Below are 7,874 nucleotides of genomic sequence, written 5' to 3' on the forward strand. Positions count from 1 at the left end.
TCATTTTTGACGAATTGCTAGTCTACATGATAATTTTGGGTTAGTTCATTTTTGGCGAATTCCTAGTCCAATTCGATTGGAATCGAGCTAAAGAAAAGAGGTTTTTCATTTCATGACAACGTTGGGTTTGTTCATTTTTGACGAATTGCTAGTCTACATGATAATTTTGGGTTAGTTCATTTTTGGCGAATTCCTAGTCCAATTCGATTGGAATCGAGCTAAAGAAAAGAGGTTTTTCATTTCATGACAACGTTGGGTTTGTTCATTTTTGACGAATTGCTAGTCTACATGATAATTTTGGGTTAGTTCATTTTTGGCGAATTCCTAGTCCAATTCGATTGGAATCGAGCTAAAGAAAAGAGGTTTTTCATTTCATGACAACGTTGGGTTTGTTCATTTTTGACGAATTGCTAGTCTACATGATAATTTTGGGTTAGTTCATTTTTGGCGAATTCCTAGTCCAATTCGATTGGAATCGAGCTAAAGAAAAGAGGTTTTTCATTTCATGACAACGTTGGGTTTGTTCATTTTTGACGAATTGCTAGTCTACATGATAATTTTGGGTTAGTTCATTTTTGGCGAATTGCTAGTCTACATGATAATTTTGGGTTTGTTCATTTTTGACGAATTGCTAGTCTACATCGATTGGAATCGAGCTAAAGAAAAGTGGTTTTTCATTTCATGATAACTTCAGGTTTGTTCATTTTTGGCAAATTGCTAGTCTAAATTGATTGGAATCGAACCAATGAAAAGTTGTTCTTCATTTCATGATAAGTTCGGGTTTGTTCATTTTTGACGAATTGCTATTCTAAATCGATTGGAATCGAGCAAGTGAAAAGTGGCTTTTGATTTCATGATAACTTCGGTTTGTTTGTTTTTGGTGAATTATGATCTAATTCGATTGGAATCAAGCGAATGAAAAGTGGCTTTTAAATTCATGATAACTTTGGGTTTGTTCATTTTTGGCGAATTTCTGGTCTAAATCGATTGGAATCGTGCAAGTGAAAAGTGGCCTTTGATTTCATGATAACTTCGGTTTATTCGTTTTTGGCGAATTGCTGCCATATTCGATTGGAATCGGGCCAATGAAAAGTGACTTTTGATTTGATGATAACTTTTGGTTTGTTCATTTTTGGCGAATCGCTAGTCTACTTTGATTGGAATCGAGCCAAAGAAAAGTGGTTTTTCATTTCGTGATAACTTCAAGTTTGTTCGTTTTTGGCGAATTGCTAGTCTAAATCGATTGAAATCGAGCCAATGAAAACTAGCTTTTGATTTCATGATAACTTCGGGTTTGTTCATTTTTGGCGAATTGCATATCTAATTCGATTAGAATCGTGCCAAAGAAAAGTAGTTTTTCATTTCATGATAACTTCGGGTTTTTTAATTTTTTGGCGAATTGTAAGTCTAAATCGATTGGAATTGAGCTAATGAAAAGTTGATTTTGATTTCATGATAACTTCGGGTTTGTTTGTTTTTGGCTAATTGCTATCTAATTTGATTGGAATCGAGCCAAAGAAAAGTGGTTTTTCATTTCATGATAACTTTGTGTTTGTTCATTTTTGGCGAATAGCTAGTCCGATTCCTTTGGAATCGAGCCAATGAAAAGTGGCCTTATATTTCATGATAACTTCGGGTTTGTTAGGTTTTGGCGAATTGCTAGTCTTAATCGATTGGAATCGAGCCAATGAAAAGTGGCCTTTGATTTCATGATATCTTCGAGTTTGTTCTTTTTTGGCGAATTGCTAGTCTAATTCCATTGGAATCGAGCCAATGAAAAGTTGTTTTCCATTTCGTGATAACGTTGGCTTTGTTTGTTTTTGGCGAATTGCTAGTGCAATTCGATTGGAATTGAGCCAATGAAAAGTGGCTTTTGATTTCATGATAACTTCGGGTTTGTTCATTTTTGGCAAATTGCTAGTCTAAATCGATTGGAATCGAGCCAATGAAAAGTGGCTTTTGATTTCATGATAACTTAGGGTTAGTTCATTTTTGGCGAATTGCGATCTAATTCGATTGGAATCGAGCCAATGAAAAGTGGCTTTTGAATTCATGATAACTTGGGGTTTGTTCGTTTTTGGCGAATTTCTGGTCTAAATCGATTGGAATTGTGCAAGTGAAAAGTGGCCTTTGATTTCATGATAACCTCGATTTATTCGTTTTTGGCGAATTACTCCAATTCGATTGAAATCAAGCCAATGAAAAGTGGCTTTTGATTTCATGATAACTTTGGGTTTGTTCGTTTTTGGCGAATTGCTAGTCTACTTCGATTGGAATCGATCCAAAGAAAAGTGGTTTTTCGTTTCGTGATAACTTCGGGTTTGTTCATTTTTGGTGAATTGCTAGTCTAAATCGATTGGAATCGAGCCAATGAAAAGCTACTTTTGATTTCATGATAAATTCGGGTTCGTTCATTTTTGGCGAATTGCATGTCTAATTCGATTGGAATCGAGCCAAAGAAAAGTGGTTTTTCATTTCATGATAACTTCGGGTTTGTTCGTTTTTTAGCGAATTGCTAGTCTAAATCGATTGGAATCGAGCTAATGAAAAGTTGATTTTGATTTTATGGTAACTTAGGGTTTGTTTGCTTTTGGTGAATTGCTATCTAATTTGATTGGAATCGAGCCAAAGAAAAGTGTATTTTCATTTCATGATAACTTCGTGTTTGTTCATTTTTGGCGAATTGCTAGTCCAATTTTATTGGAATCGAGTGAATGAAAAGTGGCCATTGATTTTATGATAACTTTGGGTTTATTCGATTTTGGCGAAATTTTAATCTAAATTGATTGGAATCGAGCCAATGAAAAGTTTTGCTTCATTTCATGATAACTTCGGGTTTGTATGTTTTTGACGAATTGCTAGTCTAAATCGATTGGAATCAAGGAAGTGAAAAGTGGCTTTCAATTTCATGATAACTTCGGTTTGTTCATTTTTGGCGAATTGCGATCTAATTCGATTGGAATCGAGCCAATGAAAAGTGCTTTTTGAATTCATGATAGCTTCGAGTTTGTTTGTTTTTGGCGAATTTCTAGTCTAAATCGATTGGAATCGTGCAAGGGAAAAGTGGCCTTTGATTTCATGACAACTTTAGTTTATTCATTTTTGGCGAATTGCTATCTAATTCGATTGGAATCGAGCCAATGAAAAGTGACTTTCGATTTCATTATAACTTTGGGTTTGTTCGTTTTTGGCGAATTGCTAGTCTACTTCGATTGGAATCGATCTAAAGAAAAATGATTTTTCATTTCGTGATAACTTCGGGTTTGTTCGTTTTTGGCAAATTGCTAGTCAAAATCGACTGGAATCGAGCTAATGAAAAGTGGGTTTTGATTTCATGATAACTTCGGGTTTGTTCATTTTTGGCGAATTGCATGTCTAATTCGATTGGAATCGAGCCAATGAAAAGTGGCCTTTGATTTCTTGATAACTTTGGGTTTGTTTGGTTTTGGCGAATTGCTAGTCTTAATCGATTGGAATAGAGCCAATGAAAACTGGCTTTTGATTTCATGATATCTTCGAGTTTGTTCATTTTCGGCGAATTGCTAGTCTAATTCGATTGGAATCGAGCCAATGAAAAGTTGATTTTGATTTCATGGTAACTTCGGGTTTGTTTGCTTTTGGCGAATGGCTATCTAATTTTATTGGAATCGAGCCAAAGAAATGTGTATTTTCATTTCATGATAACTTCGTGTTTGTTCATTTTTGGCGAATTGCTAGTCCAATTTTATTGGAATCGAGTGAATGTAAAGTGGCCATTGATTTCATGATAACTTAGGGTTTGTTCGATTTTGGCGAATTGCTAGTCTAAATTGATTGGAATCTAGCCAATGAAAAGTTGTTCTTAATTTCATGATAACTTCGGGCTTGTATGTTTTTGGCGAATTGCTAGTCTAAATTGATTGGAATCGAGCAAGTGAAAAGTGGCTTTCGATTTCATGATAACTTCGGTTTGTTCATTTTTAGCGAATTGCGATCTAATTCGATTGGAATCGAGCCAATGAAAAGTGCCTTTTGAATTCATGATAGCTTTGGGTTTGTTTATTTTTGGCGAATTTCTAGTCTAAATCGATTGGAATCGTGCAAGGGAAAAGTGGCCTTTGATTTCATGACAACTTTAGTTTATTCATTTTTGGCGAATTGCTATCTAATTCGATTGGAATCGAACCAATGAAAAGTGACATTTGATTTCATGAAAACTTTGGGTTTGTTCTTTTTTGGCGAATTGCTAGTGTACTTCGATTGGAATCGATCTAAAGAAAAATGGTTTTTCATTTCGTGATAACTTCGGGTTTGTTCATTTTTGGCAAATTGCTAGTCAAAATCGACTGGAATCGAGCCAATGAAAAGTGGGTTTTGATTTCATGATAACTTCGGGTTTGTTCATTTTTGGCGAATTGCATGTCTAATTCGATTGGAGTCGAGCCAATGAAAAGTGGCCTTTGATTTCATGATAACTTTGGGTTTGTTCGGTTTTGGCGAATTGCTAGTCTTAATCGATTGGAATCGAGCCAATGAAAATTGGTTTTGATTTCATGATATCTTCGAGTTTGTTCATTTTAGGCGAATTGCTAGTCTAATTCGATTGGAATTGAGCCAATGAAAAGTGATTTTTCATTTCATGATAATGTCGGGTTTCTTTATTTTTGGTGAACTGCTAGTGCAATTCGATTGGAATCGAGCCAATGAAAATTGGCTTTTGATTTCATGATAACTTCGAGTTTGTTCATTTTTGGCGAATTGCTAATCCAATTTGATTGGAATCGAGCTAATGAAAAGTGGCTTTAGATTTCTTGTAACTTCGTGTTAGTTCATCTTTGGCGAATTGCTAGTCTCCTTCGATTGGAATCGAGGCAAAGAAAAGTGGATTTTCATTTCATGTTAACTTCGGGTTTGTTCATTTTTGGCGAATTGCTAGTCTAAATTGATTGGAATAGAGCCAATGAAAAGTTGTTCTTCATTTCATGATAACTTCTGGTTTGTTCGTTTTTGGCGAATTGCAAGTCTAAATCGATTGGAATCGACCAAGTGAAAGTGGCTTTTGATTTCATGATAACTTCAGTTTGTTTGTTTTTGGTGAATTACGATCTAATTCATTTGGGATCGAGCCAATGAAAAGTGGCTTTTGAATTCATGATAACTTCGGGTTTGTTCATTTTTAGCGAATTTCTAGTCTAAATCGATTGGAATCGTGCAAGTGAAAAGTGGCCTTTGATTTCATGATAACTTCGGTTTCTTCATTTTTGGCGAATTGCTATCCAATTTGATTGGAATCGAGCCAATGAAAAGTTACTTTTGATTTCATGATAACTTTGGGTTTCTTCGTTTTTGTCGAATCGCTAGTCTACTTCGATTGGAATCGAGCCAAAGAAAAGTGATTTTTCATTTCGTGATAACTTCAGGTTTGTTCGTTTTTGGTGAATTGCTAGTCTAAATCGATTGGAATCGAGCCAATGAAAAGTGGCTTTTGATTTAATGATTGTTCATTTTTGGCGAATTGCATGTTAACTTCAGATTTGTTCATTTTTTTGGCGAATTGCTAGTCTAAATCGATTGGAATCGAGCTGATGAAAAGTTGATTGTGATTTCATGATGACTTCAGGTTTGTTTGAATTTGGCTAATTGCTATCTAATTTGATTGGAATTGAGCCAAAGAAAAGTGGTTTTTCATTTCGTGATAACTTCGTGTTTGTTCATTTTTGACGAATAGCTTGTCCAATTCTATTGGAATCAAGCCAATGAAAAGTGGCCTTTGATTTCATGATAACTTTGGGTTTGTTAGGTTTTGGCGAATTGCTAGTCTTAATCGATTGGAATCGAGTCAATGAAAATTGGCTTTTGATTTCATGATGTCTTCGGGTTTGTTCTTTTTTGGCGAATTGCTAGTCTAATTCCATTGGAATCGAGCCAATGAAAAGTGGTTTTTCATTTCATGATAACTTCGGGTTTGTTCATTTTTGGCGAATTGCTAGTGCAATTCGATTGGAATCGAGCCAAAGAAAAGTGGTTTTTCATTTCATGATAATTTTGGGTTTGTTCATTTTTTGGCGAATTTCTAGTCTAAATCGATTGGAATCGAGCTAATGAAAAGTTGATTTTGATTTCCTGGGAACTTCGGGTTTGTTTGTTTATGGCGAATTGCTATCTAATTTGATTGGAATCGAGCCAAAGAAAAGTGGATTTTCATTTCATTATTACTTCGTGTTTCTTCGTTTTTGGCGAATTGCTTGTCCAATTTCATTGGTATTGAGCCAATGAAAAGTGGCCATTGATTTCATGTTAACTTTTGGTTTGTTCGGTTTTGGCGAATTGCTAGTCTAAATTGATTGGAATCGAGCCAATGAAATGTTGTTCTTCATTTCATGATAACTTCGGGTTTGTTCGTTTTTGGTGAATTGCTAGTCTAAATCGATTGGAATCGAGCAAGTGAAAAGTGGCTTTTGATTTCACGATAACTTCGATTTGTTGGTTTTTGGTGAATTACGATCTAATTCGATTGAAATCGGGCCAATGAAAAGTGGCTTTTGAATTCATGATAAATTCAGGTTTGTTCGTTTTTGGCGAATTTCTAGTCTAAATCGATTGGAATCATGCAAGGGAAAAGCGGCCTTTGATATCATGATAACTTCGATTTATTCATTTTTGGCGAATTGCTATCTAATTCGATTAGAATCGAGCCAATGAAAAGTAACTTTTGATTTCATGATAACTTTGGGTTTGTTCGTTTTTGGCAAATTGCTAGTCTGCTTCGATTGGAATCGATCCAAAGAAAAGTGGTTTTTCATTTCATGATAACTTAGGGTTTGTTCGTTTTTGGCAAATTGCTAGTCTAAATCTATTGGAATCGAGCCAATGAAAAGTGGCTTTTGATTTCATGATAACTTCGGGTTTGTTCATTTTTGGCAAATTGCATGTCTAATTCGATTGGAATCGAGCAAAAGAAAAGTGATTTTTCATTTCATGATAACTTCGAGTTTGATCTTTTTTGGCGAATTGCTAGTCTAAATCAATTGGAATCGAGCTAATGAAAAGTTGATTTTGATTTCATGATAACTTCGGGTTTCTTTGTTTTTGACGAATTTTTATCTAATTTGATTGGAATCGAGCGAAAGAAAAGTGGATTTTAATTTCATGATAACTTCGTGTTTGTTCATTTTTGGCGAATTGCTAGTCCAATTCTATTGGAATCGAGCCAATGAAAATTGGCCTTTGATTTCATGATAACTTTGGGTTTGTTCAATTTTGGCGAATTGCTAGTCTTAATCGATTGGAATCGAGCCAATGAAAAGGGCCTTTTGATTTCATGATATCTTAGGGTTTTTTCGTTTTTGGCGAATTGCTAGTCTAATTCGATTGGAATCGAGCCAAGGAAAAGTGGTTTTTCATTTCATGATAACGTCGAGTTTGTTCGTTTTTGGCGAATTGCTAGTGCAATTCGATTGGAATCGAGCCAATGAAAAGTGGCTTTTGATTTCAAGATAACTTCGGGTTTGTTCATTTTTGGCGAATTGCTAGTCCAATTCGATTGGAATTGAGCCAATGAAAAATGGCTTTTGATTTCATGATAACTTCGGGTTAGTTCGTTTTTGGCGAATTGCTAGTCCACTTTGATTGGAATCGAGCCAAAGAAAAGTGATTTTTCATTTCATGATAACTTCGGGTTCGTCTATTTTTGGGGAATTGCTAGTCTCAATTGATTGGAATCGAGCCAATGAAAACTTGTTCTTCATTTTATGATAACTTCGGGTTTGTTCGTTTTTGGCGAATTGCTAGTTAAATCGATTGGAATCGAGAAAGTGTAAAGTGGCTTTTGATTTCATGATAACTTCGGTTTGTTCATTTTTGGAGAATTGCGATCTAATTCAATTGGAATCGAG

Source organism: Olea europaea, unplaced genomic scaffold (assembly GCF_002742605.1).
Source record: "Olea europaea var. sylvestris unplaced genomic scaffold, O_europaea_v1 scaffold690, whole genome shotgun sequence".
Lineage (NCBI taxonomy): Eukaryota > Viridiplantae > Streptophyta > Magnoliopsida > Lamiales > Oleaceae > Olea > Olea europaea.